We start from the raw sequence: 22895 nt of genomic DNA, 5'->3' as shown, positions 1-22895 counted from the left end.
ATTAACGTCTGATCTGCGCTATACCAAGTACAATTAAATCAAAGTTTACATGATATGTAGATATATGTATACTGTATACTTGATTCACACACAGCAAATAAATAATTATAACTTGGTGGATAAAGTCAATAGGTCACCTAGCTCAGGTCTCATAATATGCAAACAGTTACTGGTATGAACAGGGTACATTGGAATTCACAATCAAAGATCTTCATACCTTTAGAAAGTATATCAACCAGCTGGCCTATTGTCCAGTTATACTGCTGGCCAGAGGCAATGATAATATAGGATCAAACCCACTATAAACAGGTCACAATCATTTATGCTAACACCCTAGGGCCTAGGCGAAATAGATTGTTTACACATCCATATAAAGGTAGATCTCTGATGGATAAAGAAATACCAAATTTTATGATCCCAAATTCCCTACATGCTCGCCACCGTGGGACGGAGTTAGCAGAGAACGTTTTATTACACTTTGGAATCTGTCAAACCTATAATTATCTACTCCATTGGAAACTGTGGGGATATACTAGTTTTGAATTGGTAGAATATAGGATAAAAGGGGCAGTCTGATAGATAGAGAGTTAGAAGGAGAGGAGGAAGGAACGAAGTCCAGAGGGAGTCAGGATCCTAAGACGGTAGCTATGAATCATGCCCTCACATATTCTTGCAAGTGTATAGTATGTGTATTAATTGTTTAAGTTTGTAAAACTGTTTGTGTTTTATGTATGTACCATGGTTAAGAAAGCATAGATAAATTATAAGATTTATTATCATTGTGTTATGTTATCTTGTATTTTGTATCACCTGGTATTCCAAGTCTTGAACTCATTTTCGGAATCACTAAAGTTATACATGAAATCTGCATATATTATATAAGGCTCTGCAAGTTGGGACAATTGACTTGTAGTCATAAAGTATAGTACTTATATGTTCAATGAGCCAGGATTATATATCTCTGTAAAGTATATTTAGGCTTTGCCTGGAAATATTTCCTGGACAGTAGAGATATAGCTCCTTAAATCTGAGCCAATCACAGGTTAAATAGGAACGTCCATGCATAACATATTGTGTGATTGGACCAGTACTAAACATCACCCCTTTTGTTATGAGCCCACCTATTTGTAAGCCTATTATAATATATTTGCAGATATAAAATACATAAACCATTATATCAATATATGATATAATAAATATATGTTATATAAGATTCCATAAATCTACACCCTTTTACCCAGTGACTGGGCCATTTTCTCCTCATCTTGTGCTTTGCACATCTGATTACTTTCTTAGCCTTCTTCTGTCTAACAAGATACCCCTCTTTGTCTTCATTATTCTGCATGTTTCTATTTTCTATAGGTCATCTTTTTTTGCTTTCGCAATAACTGCAGCTTGCAAACCACACTGGCTTCATTTTCCTTGTGTTCTTCCTAACCTATTTGATACAGAGGTATCTTACCTGTATTGTTGCACTCAAGTTCCTCCACTCTGCAAAAAAAACTTACTAACACATTTTCCCATCCCTACAAAATCAGCCATCCTAAAATCTAACACCTTTTGTTTTTGTGTGGGATGAGTTGGTCTCCGTCTTTATTCTGAACCATACTGCTTGATGGTCACAGGATCTCAGGACTATTCTCTAATAAATAACTTCCCACTCCCAGTGTATGTGATTCCCATTACATATTTTCAAATTAATATTATTCTTTTACAGCGGTTTTCAGCACACTGTTGAATTGCTGTCCACTCAGAGACTCCAGGCTCTGGACTCCCTTTCACCATATTGCAACATAAAATCAATGCTGTGACAAAGAGAGAGTCTTTTCGTGGGTGTGGTTCATCAAATCGACAGTGTCTAGGTCGACAATGTTTAGGTTGACCACTATAGGTCGACAGTCACTAGGTCGACATGGATGGAAGGTCGACAGGGTTTCTAGGTCGATATGTGCTAGGTCGACAGGTCTAAAGGTCGACATGAGGTGTTTTTTTTGTGTCGTTTTCTTCGTAGAGTGACCGGGATCCCAAATTAGTGCACCGCGTCCCCTCGCATGGCTCTCTTCGCTCGCCATGCTTCGGGCATGGTGCCTTCGCTCCGCTACTGCTTAGCTCGGCACACTTTACCGTTCCAATCGTAGTCCACGTGGATCGTTAAGTATGAAAAAATTAAAAAAAAGAAAAAAATGTGAAAAACTCATGTCGACCTAGCACATGTCGACCTAGAAACCCTGTCGACCTTCCATCCATGTCGACTCAGTGACTGTCAACCTATAGTGGTCGACCTAAACATTGTCGACCTAGACACTGTCGATCTTAAGACCGGATCCCTCTTTTCGTATAAATGTTGAATATCCAAAGCTTGCACATTAAAATGAAGTTTTGCTTTACATTCATATCTTATTTCAGAGGGAAATTCTGAGTCAATCCGAGTTCCAGCACAACTTGGTAAAACGTGGGACTGCTGGATTCTTTTGGTTACGAACTGCTAAAGTCTACATCTAAGATCATTCATTTTTTTTATACAGTAATACATAATAGTGGCCATGTTAAGATAAATTACCTTCACTTTTTTTCCTTATTTCTGAGTCATCTGTTTAATGAAGCTCAATTGCACAATGAAGATTTCAAGTTGTTTGGTCTCTGAAGCTTGCAGAACAGGTTGACATTTCCATTGATAAATTGGAGTCCACACTTGTGTCTAAAAAGTAATAAAACATTAATCGAAATGCTGAAAGCTTTGTAAAAAGCTAGCATCATAATTCAAGCTTTAAGAAATGTATTCAGTGTTTCCCCATGTCCATTAAAATATAGCAGCATGGAAATAACATGTCTTAAGAGGTAAGGCAATATTTTCTATTGCTGCCTATCCCATTGATAATTTTTTTTCTATAACTGCACTTGAAACATAGGGCCTAATTCAGACCTGATCGGTCAGTGGTCACTAGGGTTTTTTTGCACTGCTGCGAGCAGATAGTCGCCGCCAATAGGGGAGTGTATTTTTACTTTGTAAGTGTGCGAACGCATGTGCAACCGGGCGGTACAAAAAATATTTGTGCAGTTTCTGAGTTGCCCAGAACTTACTCAGCCCTTGTGATTACTTCAGCATGTCCGGTCCCGGAATTGGCGGCAGACACCCACCCTGCAAATGCTTGGACACACCTGCGTTTTTCCAACTACTCCCTGAAAACGGTCAGTTGACACCCACAAACGCCTTCTTCCTGTCAATCTCCTTGCAATCGTCTGTACGAAAGGATTCTTCATTAAACCCATCACACAGCAATGATCCACTTTGTACCTGTGCGACGCACCTGCGCATTGCGGTGCATACGCATGCACAGTTCTGACCTCATTGCAGTACAGCGAAAAAACCTTGCGTTTGATCAGCTCTAAATAACCCCCATTGTACGGACAGCTCAGCATCCACTACAATGCTAGACTGTCAGTAGTAAGACTGAAGTTACAGTAGCTACAAGCAAATGTACTGTACATACATGAAACAGCTTGTCAATGGACTGGAAGCCTGGACATCTAATACAAAATAATTATAAAAAAAAACCCCTAAAACTAAATTAGTGAATAAAATGTAAAAATTAAATAGTTACAAAAACACGCAGCAAGCTGAAATTATTCAGAATATACAGCATATGGCATTGTAATTAAGTACAGTACAGAATGTTAATACTGCTTCAGTCATTACATTAAAAGCTGACACATAAATGAAGTACACCCTTCCTTTCCTCTTGTGAGGTAATAGTTTGTCTAACTAGGTCCATGGAGATGTTGTATCCAGGGCCGGATGAAAAGCCACATGGACCTGGGGCTGAAAATGGGAGGAACTGTGACCAATGCTGTGTGGGTGTGGTCAGTGCTACAGCCACTGTCTCACAAAATACATCATAATAGAAAAATTGCTGAATTTTGAGAGTAAACTAGCAATACAATTGGAATACATATGAATTTTGGTTGACCGTGTGGCTAGCTAGTTGGCTTGTTATCATCATATTGTACTATCATGATGCTATGCCAATTTTTATGTGGAGGCCCACAGCTGAAGCTAGATCTGCCCCATTGTTAATCTGGACCTGGTTGTATCTTATGGGAGTGTCTCGGGTATGCTGCTGATAGTGGTTGCATTTAGAGATGCAGACTCATTCATATAGGAGGCCATATTCAAACCAGAGATGTGTGCCAGCCCATTTTTGCTGGTTGCGATCCTAATTTATCATCGGGTTTTTGTTTTGGATTTGGTTTTGCAAAACCGTCTCACGTGTTTTGGTTTTAGATCTTTTTTTTTTTTAATTAATAAAAACAGCTAAGATCACATAATTTGGGCCTTTTTTATTCCTACGGCATTATTAACTTCAATAACATTGATCACCTCACAGCTCATAATATTGTTTTCAACTTTTCACCAATATTGACCAAAGGCTGCTAGCTGGTTAAATTAAGTGACAAAGCGGCGGCACAAATACACGACACATTACACATTATGGCCACACAGTAGTGTCCGTAAGTCACATTACACCACACCAGAGGCGTAACTCTGGGAGGCAACAGAGTCATCTGCCCCCGGACTCCTGCTCTGAAGGGGGCACCTCTCCTCCCATTCTGTGACACCATTGAATTAAGTTAATTGATAGCTGCCACTATCTCTTCAGTGGCTGACTTCCTCACTGGTCCCTGCACCTTACAAATCACACCCTTTTTATTATACTGTAGATACATATTTTACAAGTGTCGTACCCAGGATTAGAATCCACGACCTATTACACTGGAAGCAGACACCTTACTGATTAAGCTGTTTGCTCCTGTATAGGAAATATGCGAATTCTAACTATATGAAGTTACTTCTCTGACAATTACACGTAACTCCATATAGATAAAATTCTCATGCTTACTGTACAGGAGCAAATAGCTCCATCAGTAAAGTGTCTGCTGTCAGTGTAACAGGTTATGGGTTCCAATCCTAGGTATGACTGCTAAGACATGTGTGATTTAAAATAGAAAACAATGAAGTGTATATAACCAGTATATAAAAAAAATTCAGAACACTCCATACACACACACACACACACACACACACACACACACACACACACACACACACACACATACTGTACATACATATATTTATCTAAATATAGTGGTGGGGGCACCAATATTTATCTTGCCTCCGGGCAACTGGGACGAATATATGCCACTGCAGCACACAGTAGTACCCCTAATACATGTTACACCACAGTAGAGCCGCTTATACACATTACACCACAGAATTGTCCCTTATACATATTATACCATGGTAGATCCCCTCCTCATTCCTCATCATCATTCCTCCTTCCCTTCCACGGACTGCACCAGAGCACATACACACACAGGGTTACACCACACTGCACTAGCACACACAGTGTTACACCACACTGCACCAACACACAACAGGTTTACACCGCACAACAGAGTTACAACAAACACACAGGGTTACACAATACATTTTCCAGCACACGCAGGGTTATACAGCACTGCACCAGCACACAAAGAGTCACACTGCACTAGCACGCACACACACACACACACACACACACACACACACACACACACACACACACACACACACACACGGTTATATAGTAGTCATTATTATAAACACACATAACTATGTGTTTAATAAGTGTAAACAGGCAGGCAGAAGTAAAGTGGCTGCTCTGTACATAAAGATTGGATGTAACAAGTAGGAGATTATAAATAAATAAAAAGGCTGTCACATATCACTGAAAAAGCCCAGTCGGTCCTTGGTGCTGCAGTTGGGCACTAGCAATGGTGCTGCTTACCTAGCATCCAGGGCCGGCTCCAGGCACGTTCCAATAGAGCGGTTGAACAGGGCACCACACTTAATGGGCGCCGCCATATTGGAACCTGCCCTGCCTGGAGCCAAGTCCCTGCACTGCAGCTGCAGCATCCGTCCTGCTGGCCCGCCTCCCACAATCGCCCACATAAGCGGCGCCATCCCGTGAGCCAATCAGAGCTAAGGCTACTGATTGGCTCCTGGACTGCGAGCTTTGATTGGCTCGCAGACTGGTGCCTAATTGGAGCACTGCCGCTGGAGACTGAGGGGAAGGAGAGGCGCACAGTGTGCTCTCCACTCCGCCCAAGAGAACCATCAGTAGGATCAGCAGCAGCAGCGTGGTGAGCAGCACTGTTTGTGTGTGTGTATGTGTGTGTGTGTGTGTGGGGGGGGCACTGTGTGGGGACATGTGTATCTGGAACTGGGGGCATATCTTGCACTGTTTGGGCATGTGTATCTGCCACTGGGGGTATAGCTGGCACTGTGGGGACATGTGTATCTGGCACTGGGGGCATAGCTGGCACCATGGGGGCATGTGTATCTGGCACTGGGGGCATATCTGGCACTGTGTGGGGACATGTGTATCTGGGACTGGGGGCATATCTGGCACTGGGGGCATAGCTGGCACTGTGGGGACATGTGTATCTGGCACTGGGGGCATATCTGGCACTGTGTGGGGATATGTGTATCTGGGACTGGGGGAATATCTGGCACTGTGGGGGCATGTGTATCTGCCACTGGGGGCATAGCTGGCACTGTGGGGACATGTGCATCTGGCACTGGGGGCACAGCTGGCACTGTGGGGGCATGTGTATCTGGCACTGGGGGCATATCTGTCACTGGGGGCATATCTGGCACTGTGGGGGCATGTGTATCTGGCACTGGGGGCATATCTGGCACTGGGGGCATATCTGGCACTGTGGGGACATGTGTATCTGGCACTGGGGGCATAGCTGGCACCATGGGGGCATGTGTATCTGTCACGGGGGGCATATCTGGCACTGTGGGGACATGTGTATCTGGCACTTTGGGGCATGTGTATCTGGCACTGGGGACATATATGGCACTCTGGGGTCATGTGTATCTGGCACTGGGGGCATATCTGGCACTCTGGCACTGGGGGCATATCTGGCACTCTGGGGACATGTGTATCTGGCACTGGGGGCATATATGTATCTGGCACTGTGGGGACATGTGTATCTGGCACTGCTGGGGGGCATATCATGTCTATCTGGCACTGCTTAGGGGCATGTCATGTGTAGCTGGCACTGCTGGGGGGCATATCATGTGTAGCTGGCACTGCTGGGGGGCATATCATGTCTATCTGGCACTGCTGGGGGCATATCTTGTGTAGCTGGAACTGCTGGGGGGCATATCATGTGTATATGGCACTGCTGGGGGTATATCAGGTTTAGCTGGCACTGCTGGGGGGGCATATCATGTCTCTCTGGCACTGCTGCACGGCATACCATGTGTAGCTGGCATTACTAGGCGGCATATCATGTGCAGCTGCCATTGCTGAGGGGCATATCATGTGTATCTGGCACTGCTGGGGGGCATATCAGGTTTAGCTGGCACTGCTGCGGGTCATATCATGTGTATCTGGCACTGCTGCAGGGCATATCAAGTGAAGCTGGCACTGCTGAGGAGCATATGTCTATCTGGCACTGCTGTGGGGCATACCATGTGTATCTGGCACTGCTGCGGGGCATATAATGTCTTTCTGGCACTGCTGGGGGGCATATCATGTCTATCTGGCACTGCTGGGGGGCATATCATGTCTATCTGGCACTGCTGGGGGGCATATCATGTGTAGCTGGCATTGCTGGGGGGCATATCATGTGTATCTGGCACTGCTGCGGGGCACATCATGTGTATCTGGCACTGCTGCGGGGCACATCATGTCTATCTGGCACTGCTTGGGGGCATATCATGTCTATCTGGCACTGCTGGGGGGCATATCATGGGTATATGGCACTGCTGGGGGGCATATCATGTGTTTTTGGCACTGCTAGGGGGCATATGTCTATCTGGCACTGCTGGGGGGTATGTCATGTCTATCTGGCACTACACTACTGGGGTCATTATGTGTATCTGGCACTATACTGGAGTCATTATGTGTAAGGAACACTACTGTGGCTGTTATGTGTAAGGCTGCTAATTGTGTGCATAGAGAGAGTGTGAAAATATATTTATTTATAGTTTGATAATATGAATTTGCAAGGCTATGCCCACTTTTCCAGGAGAGCGTGCGCCTTCGGCGCGCACATGTGTGTTTGTGTGTGGGGGTGCTTTGACATTTTCTCGCTCAGGGTGCTAGTAGGCCTGGAGCTGGCCCTGCTAGCATCATAAATACATTTATACACTACCTCTCATACTGCCTCGCCCGCTATACATATATATACTCCCCCCCCCCACTGCAGCTAGGGCACACTGTGACCACTACCACCTTCCCTGGGGAGTGACTCCAGGCAGCCACAACAAAGGGCTGCCACTGCCTCCTATTTCTGTGGTGCCAAGGGCTGGGTTGGTGCTGCTGCTGGTGGGGGGAAGGCACTGTTCCCCATTGCTGCCGACATCTCCCGGGTCCATGTTGCTGCTGGCTGGGTTGGCACTGCTGCTCACAGCCATTCAGTTGTCAGCCCATTCAATGGGCTGATCGCTGATTGGTTGAGAGACTGCTAATTGTGTGCATAGAGAGAGTCTGAAAATATATTTATTTATAGTTTGATAATATGAATTTGCAAGGCCACGCCCACTTTTCCAGGAGAGCGTGCGCCTTCGGCGCACACATGTGTGTGTGTGTGTGTGGGTGCTTTGACATTTTCTCGCTCTGGGTGCTAGTAGGCCTGGAGCCGGCCCTGCTAGCATCATACATACATTTATACACTACCTCTCATACTGCCTCGCCCGCTATACATATATATATCCCCCCCCCCACTGCAGCTAGGGCACACTGTGACCACTACCACCTTCCCTGGGGAGTGACTCCAGGCAGCCACAACAAAGGGCTGCCACTGCCTCCTAATTCTGTGGTGCCAATGGCTGGGTTGGTGCTGCTGCTGGTGGGGGGAAGGCACTGTTCCCCATTGCTGCCGACATCTCCCGGGTCCATGTTGCTGCTGCCTGGGTTGGCACTGCTGCTCACAGCCATTCAGTTGTCAGCCCATTCAATGGGCTGATCGCTGATTGGTTGAGAGCCGTGGAAGATGGCTCTCTCAGCCAATCAATGGTCAGTCCATTGTTTCAATGAGACTTTTGAAACTGGTGCCCGAATCCAAAACTCGTTAGATCTGACAGCAGGAGGGTAATGTTTTGCCTTGTTTTGGGATCTGAGGCAGGTGGGGATACAAGCCCACTGATCTTTAATTCAGATGTATAATCAACACCTGCTGTAGTTTCTATGGTGTGACCAATGGTGTATCTAAAGACCTAGGATGCTAAAAGTGGATATCTCAATCCTTGTACATTTGGGTGCATCAATGTAATCCAGGGAAGGACTTTCAAGTGGCATTAGCATAAAATCACAAATGCAAATGTAGCTGTGTCCAGTTCAAAATCAGGCCCTGAGTGTCCCTTGTAAATGACCTTAACTACATTCTGGTAATGGGTTGTGGGTCTTATAACGGGATGCGGTCAAGATGCCGCCGGCCAGAATCCCGGTGGTCGAAATACAGATGCCGGAATCCCGACCGCCACAATCCCGACCGCCACAATCCCGACCGCCACAATCCCGACATATTCTCCCTCCGTGGGTGTCCACGACACCCATAGAGGGAGAATATAATAGTGTGCCGAGCGTAGCGAGGCACCGTGCCCGCAGCGTGGTGAGCGAAGCGAGCCCGCAAGGGGCTGCGTTCCACTCGCCACCCCTGTCGGGATTGTGTGGTCGGGATTCCGGCGTCGGTATTTCGACCGCCGGGATTCCGGCAGGCGGCATTTAGTACTGATCCCCTTATAACAGCGGGGACAATTACACAGGTTTAGAAAAATATCTAGTAGGAATTTTGAGCTTCCTCTTTTTCCTTATCAAGGAAATCATGATTGTGTTCCAGTGCAAAGTGCTGTGTAACCTTGAAGGAGCCATTATACTGCTGGTATTTAAGGCATTAATATCGTAAATATTGTAAAATCACTGAGCTATTGATTCTTCACACATGTTGTCAGCAGTATATCAAATTCATTTCAGATCTAGAACTCCTTTTATTAAGAATATGCTACTTATTGTTTAAGAATAATAAAACAATCAAACTATCGCATTGGAGGAAAAACACTGAAACGTAATTACCAAAAAAATTATATTACAGGTTGAGTATCCCATATCCAAATATTCCGAAATACGGAATATTCCGAAATACGGACTTTTTTGAGTGAGAGTGAGATAGTGAAATATTTGTTTTCTGTGGCTCAATGTACTCGAACTTTGTTTAATACACAAAGTTATTAAAAATATTGTATTAAATGACCTTCAGGCTGTGTGTATAAGGTGTATATGAAACATAAATGAATTGTGTGAATGTACACACACTTTGTTTAATGCACAAAGTTATTAAAAATATTGGCTAAAATAACCTTCAGGCTGTGTGTATAAGGTGTATAGGAAACATAAATGCATTCTGTGCTTAGACTTGGGTCCCATTGCCATGATATATCATTATGGTATGCAATTATTCCAAAATACGGAAAAATCCGATATCCAAAATACCTCTGGTCCCAAACGTTTTGGATAAGGGATACTCAACCTGTATTATATTCATTGGTTTTGCAATAATGGCAGATACACAGTATTGGTCTTGCAATAATGATGGATACAGATATTCCCAGTTGCGAAAGAACTTTGATTGAGCTCAGTTGGAAAACAGTAGCTTAATGTAGAACTGGACTGGACAGCGCAATCTTTTATTTCACTTTTTTTATATTATTTGACTGTATGCTGAGAAGAATAAGTATATACTTAAGGAGTAAAAAAAAAGTGTTCAAAATGACTGAACAGGGCTAAAACTAGGACCTCACATCTATGTTGGTTAACACCTTCATGGTTATTTGCTTCTTTATAATTTCCTGGTTGCAGTGTGACATACAGTGCCTTGGTAAAGTATTCACCTCCCTTGGCTCTTTACCTATTTTATTACATTACAACCTGTGATTTACATTTTTGCACAAAATAGTCTAAGTTGGTGAAGTGAAATAAGAAAGATTTCTGTTAAAAAAATATTTATAAATAAAAATTTGAAAATTGCCATGTGCATGTGTATTCACCCTCTTTGCTACGAAGCCCCTGAAAAGTTCAGGTGCAACTAATTACCTTCAGAAGTCACATAATTAGTGAACTGAAGTCCACCTGTGTGCAATCTAAGTGTCACATGATCTGTCAGTCTATAACCACTTCTTTTGTGAAAGGCCCCAGAGGCTACAACACCACTAAGCAGAGGCATCACACCATGAAGACAAAGGAGCTCTCCAAACAACTCAGGGACAAAGTGATGAGAAGTACAAGTCAGGGTTGGGTTATAAAAAAATATCCAAATCTTTGATGATCCCCCGGAGCTCCATCAAATTCATCATCTTCAAATGGAAAGAACATGGTACCACAACAAACCTGCCAAGAGAGGGCTGGCCACCAAAACTCACAGACCGGGCAAGGAGGGCATTAATCAGAAAGGCAGCACAGAGACCAAAGGTAACCCTGAAGGAGCTGCAGAGTTCCACAGCCGAGACTGGTGTATCTGCACATGTGACCACAATAAGCAATACACTCCATAGAGCTGGGCTTTATGGAAGAGTGGCAAGAAAAAAGACATTACTTAGTGTTAAAAATAAGAAGGCACGTTTTGAGTTTTCCAAAAGGCATGTGGGCAACTCCCCAAACGTATGGAGGAAGGTGCTCTGGTCAGATGAGACTAAAATTGAACTTTTAGGCCACCAAGGAAAACGCTATGTCTGGCGCAAACCCAACACATCCCATCACCCTAAGAACACCATCCCCACAGTGAAACATGGTGGTCACACCATCATGCTGTGGGGATGTTTTTCAGCAGCAGGGACTCGGAAACTGTTTTGAGATGGATGGTGCTAAATACAGGGATATTCTTGAGCAAAATCTGTCTCAGTCTGCCTGTGATTTGAGACTGGGATGGAGGTTCACTTTCCAGCAGGACAATGACCCAGAGCATACTGCTAAAGAAGCACTCAAGTGGTTTAAGGGAAAAAGCTAAATGTGTTGGAATGGCCTAGTCAAAGGCCAGATCTCAATCCAATTGAGAATCTGTGGTCAGACTTGAAGATTGCTGTTCACAAGCGGAAACCATCCATCATGAAGGAGCTGGAGCAGTTTTGCCTTGAGGAATGAGCAAAAATCCCAGTGGTAAGATATGGCAAGCTCATAGAGACTTATCCAAAGCGACTTTCAGCTGTAATTGCCGCAAAAGGTGGCTCTACAAAGTACTGACTTTAGGGGGGTGAATAGTTATGCACGCTGAAGTTTTCTGTTATTTTGTCCTATTTGTTGTTTGCTTCACAATAAAAAAAAAATCATCTTCAAAGTTGTAGCCACGTTCTGTGAATGAAATGATGCAAACCTTCACACAATCCATTTTAATTCCAGGTTGTGAGGCAACAAAATATGAAAAATGCAAAGGGGGGTGAATACTTTAGCAAGGCACTGTACTGCATATACCAAAGCTTGCCTGCAAGTTATTCTGAGCAACATCCTGCTAAGTTAAACACTGTAATATTCATTCTCCCAAAAGTGCAGACATAATAATACAAAATCACTATTTACTGTTTAATGGTAAAACGAAGTGAAAATATATTTAAAAAAAAACATAGCAGATTTTTTCTAAGGTAATTTTATGTGTTAATCATTGGGTTGACCAGAATTAGGTCTACAGTCAATAGGTCAACTTCATACGGTCAACATGAAACAGGTCAACATGATCAAAAGGTCGACAGGGTCAATAGGTCAACATGTAAAAAGTAGACAGTACAAGAGGTCGACATGTACAAAAGGCCAACAGGGTCAAAAGGATGATGTGAGAATGTCTACACAAAGAAGGTTGACACATTTTTTTATGAGAGTAATTTTCTATGTTAAACCACATGTGACCTTAATTAGTGTACTGCTTCGCTCGCCATGCTTCGGGGAAGGTGCCTCGCTCCATTACCGCTGTGCTTGGCATAGGTTACTATTCCCAATCATAGTCCACGTGGATGGTAATTTACGACAAAGTTTAAAAATATTGCAAAAAACTTCTGATGACCACCTGTGTGTTGACCATTGCCATGTCGACAATTTAAACCTGTCAACCTTTTTTACCTGTCAACCTAATGTATACCTATCGACTGGATCCCGGTAAACTCACAGAGAAAATATGAAGTTATACACAGAACAAACCTAGCTATCACTGTTGTGTTTTAAATACAAGTACTCTTTAGGAAAAGAACGGGACAGGAAATCAGAACTTACATTCAGGCATCCTTAGGTTAGCACCAGCGTCTGGACGTAGAACAGTGATGTACATTATGTTAACACTACCAGTGTTCTACTATGGTAAGCGAAGGAAGAGAAGAGACTGCAAGGACTAGCAGAGGAGTGCAGCATTTTATTGAAGAAAAGCGACAAGCAAACTGCATCCCTTAGTAGTTGCCATATTAGTATGCAAACCCTGGCACGCACATTTCTCCATGTACTGCAAATTCAATACAGAAATTGAGACTTAATATTCTGCCCTTAAAACATATGCAGTCATTTGCCAACATGATTTTCGAGATGTCTGAGCAGACCAATCAATGCATATTGGGGGTCATTCAGGTGTGTTTGCACCTGCAAGATTATGTGCAAAGTATTGATATTCGGTACTTTGCGCATACCTAGGACCCATTCTGCGTGTGCACAAACGGGTACTGCAACATCGGAAGCAGTCTGACATCAGACTGTCAGTGACTGACAGTCTGCTGCTGTTCGGGGGGTTAGAGGGGGCAATGACTGATTTCATTTGTGAAAACGGAGGTATGTAGCCGCCGTTTATACCCCTTTCACACTGCCAATGCCAGATCCCACCCGGGAACTGGAAATGGGTCCTTCCCGGGTGGGATCCTGCATTGGCCACTTCTGCAGGCTTCCCCGACCCTGGCAATGTGCCTGGCAGGTTGCCATAGCAGCGGGGGGCGGAGCCGGCGGCGGGGGCGGCGGTGGAGGTGGCGCTTGGAGATGAGATCATCTCCGCTCCGCCTCTCCCTGCTGTACGCAGCCACTGACCCGGTATACAACCCGGGTATAACACTGCTTTATTCCCGGGTTGAATTGCCGGGTCAGGCGACCCGGGATTTCGGCTATGCCCCTTTCACACCGCACGCTGACCCGTGTTGACCTGGCAATATGCCGGGTCGATACCGGGTTATTTGTGCGGTGTGAAAAGGGTATGACAGGGTCGGAAGATGTCAGGGATCTCTCTCATAGGATGGAGATTTCCTGGCTTCTGCATCAACTTTTGACTGATGACATTCAAGACAGGATGATATTGAGGTGTCGACATTCTAAATACCACGCTCAAAATAAAAGAATGGTAACAGCACTACTAATATCACCATAGGGAAACTATAAAACTAGTTTGCATGAGGATAAATAAAGTAACATTTTAATATTGCACAATACATAAAACATCACATAATATATATAAAAATTAAACAGATAATAAAGGAATGCTGATGTGATGTTCAGTAATAATAGTGAAAAAGAATGCTATTGAATCCACTAAGAGTTAGTGTGCTGGTGGGTATACGAGTATCCATCTGATCTGCTGCTTAAGTATCAAAGTTCTTAACATAGCTTGTGGGAGTGGGAAAAATGGCAGATCATGCACTCAAATGAGTGAATATTAACATCCAATAGAATGCCCAGCTATAAACAGAAGATAGTATCACAATACTGTATAAACAGGATCCTCTGTGAAATATTTAGCAAAAATATATTTGCACTAATAGTTGGTGCCCAAGGGGATCCTCTGACTGACTGAATATTATTTTCTATAAATGTCTCACACCAATTTTAGTGGTGGAGTCCCATCAAATTAGTTGCACCGGGGCCCCACAAGGCTTAATCTGACCTTGCATACAATTTTAAATGACCTCCTATTGTTTGTCCACCAATATACAGTACAAAGTTGAACTTATTTTTATACAGATCCAGCATCATTATGGCTGAGACTATGTATACCAGCGACTAGTTTTCCACGGGGCATGTGCTCATATTTGGACACGTGTGTACATTTGCATCCATGGCCCATAAAATTTACATTGTGTTATTGCGGATGCGAATAGTTGCAGCCGGGCACACCTAGTCACTGCCACGAAGCGTGAACACGTGCATACGCGTTATGGCAAAAATGAGACTGGCTACATCTGTATATCTTAGATTTTTTTTCATTTTATATTCATTTTATATTCTCCAGATACAGATATGTCCAGCTTCATCCTTCAGCTGGCAGCCGCTACTCGTGGATAGTTTCCCACAAATAAAGTGGCTGCAGCTGTGCGCAGGCATGTGCATATACACACGCTTCCATAGGAATGCATGTACGTATGCACGCTGCTAGTAGTCATAGCACGACGCAAGTATTTGCTGCCGTGCAGTGTCGGACTGGGTCATTAAGGGCCCACCGGGGGAATGCAGTGATAGGGGCCCATACTTAGGGGTGTTGCCAGCCTCCACAGAGGTTTGAAATACACAATAGTTTAGTGCAGTGTAATGCAACATATCTACCATGTATAATACAAGTGCACAGTCTGGAACCTGATCTCTAGAGGAAGGAGTGGGCCCTCAGGCAGTGGGGCTTACAGGTGGTTTCCCTGGTACTCCTGTGGGCCAGTCCGATCCTGCTGCCATGAGGCATAACCAGTCGATAAGCTATTACCGGTAAGATGTAAAGGGACATATCTTTATTGTTCTGATTTTTTTAAACTCTCCTTTCCTCTTTCAGATCATCAAGAGAGGCTTCTTGAAGCCACAGAAATATTTTTATTAATTTTCAACAACTTTCTACTGTATTGTACTATATGGCAACATTGTTTGTTCATGAGATCACCAAATAAACTTCTACAACTGAAATGTTCTGAACACACCCAACATATATCTCATGTCTATTCAGGCTACTAAATCCTAATAGCAATTTAAAACATTTGAAGTTCCTCTCAACCTTCCCACCATAGGTGTTTCTATAATGGGTGCAGTGTGTGTCCGGGGGGGGGGCCCACACTGCACACACCTCCTCCATAGAGTATACTTACCCCTCTGGAGTCCCGAACAACACGTCATTTCCAAGTGATTTGTACATGCGCACTGAAGATGTCCCCGGGAACAAGGCACGGGCGCCATGTTCCCGGAGACCTGCGCATACACAGTAAACTCTGACACTATGAGGAGATGGTCTGCAACGGAAGCAGAATGTGGGCCCTCTCCTCTCTTAAAACGCCCCTGCTTCCCACATAAATGCTATGATCTCCACCACTGCCCAATATTTAAATTCCTGCTTTAAGGAAAAAGTGGACAATATCTGACACTGAAGTCTTTCTTGAACAATAACCCGATTAAATCCTGTTAATTTCCTTTTCTTAAATTGATTTCCCAATGAATAGGAAATATCTACAGTCTTCTACACAAACTCTGCTATCTCTCTATTAGAGCCTACTCCACCCCAGATCAGTTAATTGTTATATCTTGTCCTCACCCCAACCTTGACTATTATTAATCTGTCTCTCCCCAATGGGAACTTTCAATCATTATTCAAGCATGCAGTTTATTACTCCTTTATGGTAAATTCCAAGCTCTCTCTCTCTTCTCACATTTCCCTTCAATCTTCTTTGCTTCATTTCCTTAACTAACTGCATATATTGAACCCTTTTCAGTCAGGCTTTCTTTCAAGCTTCACTGAAACTGCACTGAATAAGGGTGCTAATGGGTTGAACATTTCTTAATAAAGGACATTTTTCACTTTTTCACCTGTCATATGCTGGTTATCATCATACTAATCAAATCACGTTATTAGTATTTATTCTTGCTCCATCCACCTCCTCCCTTCCACTATCAGTGGGGCCATCATCATGCTTGATTCTAGGCTCTCTCCTCTTCTACATCTATTCCAATTTTTTAACAAACTTCTTTGATTTTCAGTACGTCCTCTATGCAGATAATATCCGATTTTATGTATTCTCTCCTTACAGATTATTAGCTCATATTTTGATCAAAACATTTAAGATGGAAATGACAGTAAATGGGTACTAGTATGCTGATTGAGGGATGGTACTAGTCATTAACCAATATGGAAGTTCTCCATGTGCTGATTAGCTTGTGGCTGGAACTATTCATCCATCAGAGTGCAAGTAACTAGAGATGTGCAGCGGGCATTTTTCGGGTTTTGTGATTTGGTTTTGGATTCGGTTCCGCGGTCGTGTTTTGGTTTTGGACGCGTTTTGGCAAAACCTCCCTTAGAATTTTTGTCGGATTCGGGTGCGTTTTGGATTCGGGTGTTTTTTTCAAAAAACCCTCAAAAACAGCTTTAATCATAGAATTTGGTGTAATTTTTATCCTATAGTATTATTAACCTCAATAACCATAATTTCCAGTCATTTCCTGTCTATTCTGAACACCTCACACCTCACAATATACGGCAGTACCCCAGGACTAATACAGCAGTACCCCTGGACTCATACGGCAGTGTCAGACAGGATGGCACTTTTCAAAAAACTAGGCCCCAAACAGCACCTCATGCAAAGATGTCGAAGAGGTGCAATGAGGTAGCTGTATGACTAAACCAAGCGACACAAACAGTTCCAACTGGAATTATATGTCCAAATCACTGGAATTATTTGTCAAGATCACTGTAATTAATAATTATAAATCACTGATATTAATTGGTAAAATCACTGTAATGCTACGTCCAAATCACTGGAATTAATTGGCAAAATCTCGCTATCGCCTGCCTAGTGAAATGGAATCTAGATGGGATTTGGTACCGGGGACACAATAACTTCATCAATTGTCTAAATCCCACTGCACCAATGGCGGATAACGGGCGCACGTTTAACAGAGCACTGATTATACTGATCACTGATTATACTGAGCACTGATTATACTGATCACTGATTTTACTGAGCACTGATTATACTGAGCACTGATTATACTGATCACTGATTTTACTGATCACTGATTTTACTGAGCACTGATTATACTGATCACTGATTATACTGAGCACTGATGATACTATGAGGAACTGACACTGAGCAGCACAATGCAGCACAAGACACTGTACTAGTATTAGTGAGCAGCACAACAGCCCTCTGGAATTGTCATCCCCCAGATACCACTGTGACTGGAATGATGATGACCTATGCACAGTGACAGGACACTACCACAGCACCCTACAGCAGCAAGATGCAGCACAAGACACTGGACTATTAGTAATGTACTGTAGTATACTGAGCACCACACAATGCAGCAGCAAGACAATGAGTAGTGATACTGAGCACTGATGAGGATACTAGAACTGACACTGGGCAGCGAGAACAGCACTGGACTATTGTACTGTAGTATACTGGTCAGCACAATGCAGCACAAGACAATGAGTAGTGATACTGAGCACTGATGAGGATACTAGAACTGACACTGGGCAGCGAGAACAGCACTGGACTATTGTACTGTAGTATACTGGTCACCACAGTGCAGCAGCAAGACAATGAGTAGTGATACTGAGCACTGATGAGGATACTAGAACTGACACTGGGCAGCAAGAACAGCACTAGACTATTGCACTGTAGTATACTGGTCACCACAATGCAGCAGCAAGACAATAAGTAGTGATACTGAGCACTGATGAGGATACTAGAACTGACATTGGGCAGCGAGAATAGCACTGGACTATTGTACTGTAGTATACTAGTCACCACAATGCAGCAGCAAGACAATGAGTAGTGATACTGAGCACTGATGAGGATACTAGAAATGACACAGGGCAGCGAGAACAGCACTGGTCAATTGTACTGTAGTATACTGGTCACCACAATGCAGCAGCAAGACAATAAGCAGTGATACTGAGCACTGATGAGGATACTAGAACTGACACTAGGCAGCGAGAACAGCACTGGACTATTGTACTGTAGTATACTGGTCACCACAATGCAGCACAAGACAATGAGTAGTGATACTGAGCACTGATCAGGATACTAGAACTATCACTGGGCAGCGAGAACAGCACTGGACTATTGTACTGTAGTATACTGGTCACCACAATGCAGCAGCAAGACAATGAGCACTGATCCTGAGCACTGATGAGGATACTAGAACTGACAAAGGGCAGCGAGAACAGCACTGGGCTATTGTACTGTAGTATACTGGTCTCCACAATGCAGCAGCAAGACAATGAGCACTGATCCTGAGCACTGATGAGGATACTAGAACTGACACTGGGCAGCGAGAACAGCACTGGGCTATTGTACTGTATTATACTGGTCACCACAATGCAGCATCAAGACAATGAGCACTGATGAGGATACTAGAACTGACACTGGGCAGCGAGAACAGCACTGGACTATTGTACTGTAGTATACTGGTCACCACAATGCAGCAGCAAGACAATGAGCACTGATCCTGAGCACTGATGAGGACACTAGAACTGACACTGGGCAGCGAGAACAGCACTGGACTATTGTACTGTAGTATACTGGTCACCACAATGCAGCACTGATACTGAGCACAGATATTGAGCTGATATTGAGCTTTCCACTCAGAGAACGTAGCCACGTCCTCTCCGCTCAATCTACAATGCACGAGTGAAAATGGCTGCAACGCGCGGCTCTTTATATGGAATCCGAATCTCGCGAGAATCCGACAGCGGGATGATGACGTTTTCCCCCGTTTGGGTTTTCCGAGTAAGGCGGGAAGAACCGAGGCTGCCTCGGACCCATGTAAACAACGTGAAGGTCGGGGGGGTTCGTTTCTCGGAGGACCAAACCCGCTCATCTCTACAAGTAACTATCATACTTCCTATCCAGTGTGCCAAGAGTGTCAAGGGGGGTACTCACGGAGAGATCCATGCTTAAAATCTAAGCAATCTGACTAGATTGCTTAGATTTTAAGCACAGATCACTCGTGTGTACCCCCCACAGCAATAGCGATGCGCAGATCCGCACATCGCTATCGCCAGTTCTAGGCTCTATCTAGCAGGTCGCTCATTTCACCCGCTGGGTGAAATGAGCACCCCCCCACCCCATCTCCCCCCGCACGCTCAGCACACATCTCTCCCGTGTATACTACAACTCTCAGCAGCTGCACAGTGAACTACGATATTATAGCCTGCAGTGTCTGTTTTGCTTAGGTAATCTGGAGTTATTGTTATATGCAGAATTTAGCCTGTTTAATTGTTAGATATTTGGGGAATTTGGGATGTCCTCCTCCCATATCATTATTTGTTTGTTTTAGCTTTATTGCCCACCAGTGGGTGTTGGGCAATGGGTGGGGTTTTAATCAGTGAACCTATACCTTACACATGTTAATGTTAGTTCATATTAGAGTTTAGCAGGCTGATTAAGCCTGGTTGATTGATCCATGGTGTAGGACTCTAAGGGAATAGGCTCAAAGGGAGCAGATATATAATTTTAATATCAAAGCCTGGACTTAGCCTGGACTTAAACTGGACGAAAAACTGAAAGAAAACCTCAAACAACACAAACAACAACAGATGAACTACTTAGCAATATCAACTGTATATGCAAATTTATCACCCTCCAACTTTCACTCTGCGAACACTATGCAACCCATTTGCAGAAAAGAACATATGTAAGATCAAGTTTCCATCCATAATCAGGATCACAAAGATCTTCTTTGGGACAATTGTGAGTTCATCTTCTCATCTACACAAACACTTAAAAAATCAAACAGAATTACCATTGATTCTTAACCCTCTCACAATCCTTTCATTTCTTACAGCCCAAATACATTTCTGCACCCACTTTATCTAAGCTTTTGACTCATTTCATACTAAATCTACACACATTGAGCCTACACTGCTTTTCTCACCTGCATTTCTGCAATTCTTCTGCCCTGATTCTCTTACAGTCTCTTCTCCTACTTCCACTTTCCCTCAACCTATTCACCTACTTAACACTGTCAAGGCTTTCTTATACTCCCCACATCACTCAGTGTCTACCTAATAATGTATCTTTATCCTTCCATCCTAGTCTCCTACACCTCCTCCTCTGTCTCCCCTCCATCCCTCTGTTTCCTTCCCCCTCCTTTCCTGTTACCCCACTTTCATTTACCTCTGCCCCATGGTCCTGCTACCCCACAACTCAGCCCTGCTCCCTCTCTCTCTTCCCTGTCACCTCCCCATACCCCCATCCACATCACACTGACCTTCCTCCCTGCCCACTTCCAGCAGTTTCCCCTCCTAGCTCAGGCACCTGTACCATCACTACTCTCTCATCATCCCTGCCCTCAAAGTTAATCTCACCTCATCGCTACAGCAACCCTGATAATCTCATTCACATCTCTCCCACAAACTCAAACCCCCTATCCTGTGCCCTCTGGAATGCCAGATCTGTTTGTAACAAACTGGTCCCCACTCATGACCATTCCATTTCCAACTCCCTACACCTACTAGCCATTACTGAAACTTGGATTACGCCCTCTGACACTACTTCTCCTGCTGCTCTCTCTGCTGGGGGCCCCACATTCACACACACACCCCGACCTGGGGGTCGCCATGGGGGTGGTGTTGGGGTCCTTTTACCTTCTAGTTACTCCTACCAACTCATACCACCAGAACCATCCCTTACATTCTCTACATTTGAGGTCCATGCCATACGCCTCTTCCAACCAGTCCATCTTAGAGTAGCTGTCATTTACCGCCCCCCTGGCACTGCTTCCAAATTCATCGACAACTTTGCTTCCTGGCTTCCTCACTTCCTCTCTTCTGACATTCCCTCCATTATCCTAGGCGATTTCAACATCCCTATTGACATCCCCACACAATCCCCTGCCTCTAAAGTCCTTAACCTCACTTCTTCACTTGGTCTCTCCCAGTGGACCTCCTCACCCTCCCATGTTAATGGGAGCTCACTGGATCTGGTCTTCACTCACCGCTGTGATATTTCTGATTTTTCCAACTCCCCATTTCCCCTCTCTGACCACCACCTACTCTCCTTTAACCTATCTCTCTCGACTTCCCCATCTCTACCTCCTAAGGCTACCATCACTAAGCGTAACATTGAAGCTATTGACACCACATCTCTCTCTCATGCCCTGAACAAGCCACTTCCACATACAATGCATCCCTTACTTCTGCTCTTGACTCTGTTGCTCCCCCAACCACTATTCACCCTCGCAAATTAACACCTCAACCCTGGCACACCAAATGCACCAGATATCTGCAAAAATACTCATGTACTGCTGAGCGACACTGGAGGAAATCACGCTCTAAGGCAGACTTCCTCCATTTCAAACTTATGCTCTCATCCTTCAGTGCTGCCCTTTCTCTTGCTAAACAGTCATACTTCAAGAACCTCATCTCCTCCCAGTCTTCCAACCCCCGGCGCCTCTTTGCCACTCTCAACTCACTCCTCTGCCCACCTCCACCTCGTCTACCTTCCTCACTCTCCGCTCTTGACTTTGCCACTTACTTCACATCCAAACTTGACTCCATACGTCAGGACATCACATCACACCAGACCATCAGTAACCAGCTTTCTCCCATCCCTTACCAACCGTCCCCATCCCTCGCACCTACTCTGACATCTATCTCCCATGCATCTGGAGAGGAAGTCATGGCCCTCATTCATTCCTGTCCCCTCACCACCTCCCCACTTGACCCTATCCCCTCCCGCCTCCTCCACTACCTCTCTCCTTCTGCTTATTCCCATCTTTCCCACCTTCTCAATCTATCCCTCTCATCAGGCACTGTCCTCTCTACCTTCAAGCATGCACTCATCTCTCCTATTCTTAAAAAACCTACCCTTGATCTAAATACTCTCTCCAACTACCGATCCATCTCTCTCCTCCCTTTTGCCT

At 44.2% G+C, this 22895-nt stretch overlaps 1 protein-coding gene across 3 annotated transcripts in view; it reads right to left on the bottom strand.

Annotated features, from left to right (window-relative positions):
- The window catches only part of FUT9 (fucosyltransferase 9), a 293576-nt gene that overhangs the window by 56412 nt on the left and 214269 nt on the right, over positions 1-22895 (bottom strand). For 2 of the 3 annotated variants that reach the window (XM_063917007.1, XM_063917006.1), the window contains one exon: positions 2561-2698. The exons of the other annotated variant lie outside the window; for it this stretch is intronic. The gene's annotated coding sequence lies outside the window, so the exon portion shown is untranslated. The remainder of the gene's footprint in view (positions 1-2560; positions 2699-22895) is intronic. 3 annotated transcript variants of the gene reach the window in all.

This window comes from Pseudophryne corroboree, chromosome 4 (genome assembly GCF_028390025.1).
Source record: "Pseudophryne corroboree isolate aPseCor3 chromosome 4, aPseCor3.hap2, whole genome shotgun sequence".
Taxonomy (NCBI): Eukaryota; Metazoa; Chordata; class Amphibia; order Anura; family Myobatrachidae; genus Pseudophryne; species Pseudophryne corroboree.
This window is presented reverse-complemented; position numbering and strand designations above follow the sequence as displayed.